Source organism: Sebastes fasciatus, chromosome 17, assembly GCF_043250625.1.
Source record: "Sebastes fasciatus isolate fSebFas1 chromosome 17, fSebFas1.pri, whole genome shotgun sequence".
In the NCBI taxonomy this organism is placed as follows: Eukaryota; Metazoa; Chordata; class Actinopteri; order Perciformes; family Sebastidae; genus Sebastes; species Sebastes fasciatus.
The window spans coordinates 16,400,540-16,401,354 of NC_133811.1; positions in this window are offsets into that span (position 1 = coordinate 16,400,540).

Below are 815 nucleotides of genomic sequence, written 5' to 3' on the forward strand. Positions count from 1 at the left end.
CTGTTGTCAAGGCAACAAGCAAGAACAATACAGGTTCCGGTAGGACCTTTCACAATAAAAGCACGATCGTTGGACACTACAGCATCATCAGCAAGTACAAATAAAATATTTAATATACAATAGTTATAAGTTATTTACATGGAATACAAACTCTGAACATATTCGTTGAAAATACACTTAAAGAATCATTCAGCCAGGCTACTAATTAAATGCAATTTTTCTGGTATTTAGTGTATTGTTTATATTAGATAATTACTTCCTCTTACTCAAGAGTAAGAGGAAGTAATAAGCTAAATATATATTTATATATATTTATATATTTATATTTAAATATATAAATATATATATATTGTTTGTGGAAGTTAGTGTCAGGCAACAGTAAGAGGAAGTAATAAGCTATTTATATATATATATATATATATATATATATATATATACTGTATATTGTTTGTGGAAGTTAGTGTCAGGCAACAGTAAGAGGAAGTAATAAGCTATTTATATATATTTTTATATATATATATTCCATACTTTATTTCGAAAGTTCAATATAGTAGTTACATAAACCTAAAATTCAGCAAATCATTTTTGCAGTATAAAAATATAAAAATAAAATAATTTATACAACAAATAAAATGTAAGGAAAGGAAAGGAAAGGAAATGAAAAGATAAAAATAATTTTTGAGTTTTAAGTTTTCAATCGTAGTCAAATATATTGTAAAATCAGCATCTTTAAAAGTATAAAAGGAGGGTATATTCTTATAAGCCTTGTCATCTTATGGATATCATATTTTTGCTAAACGATTAATCAAATTAAT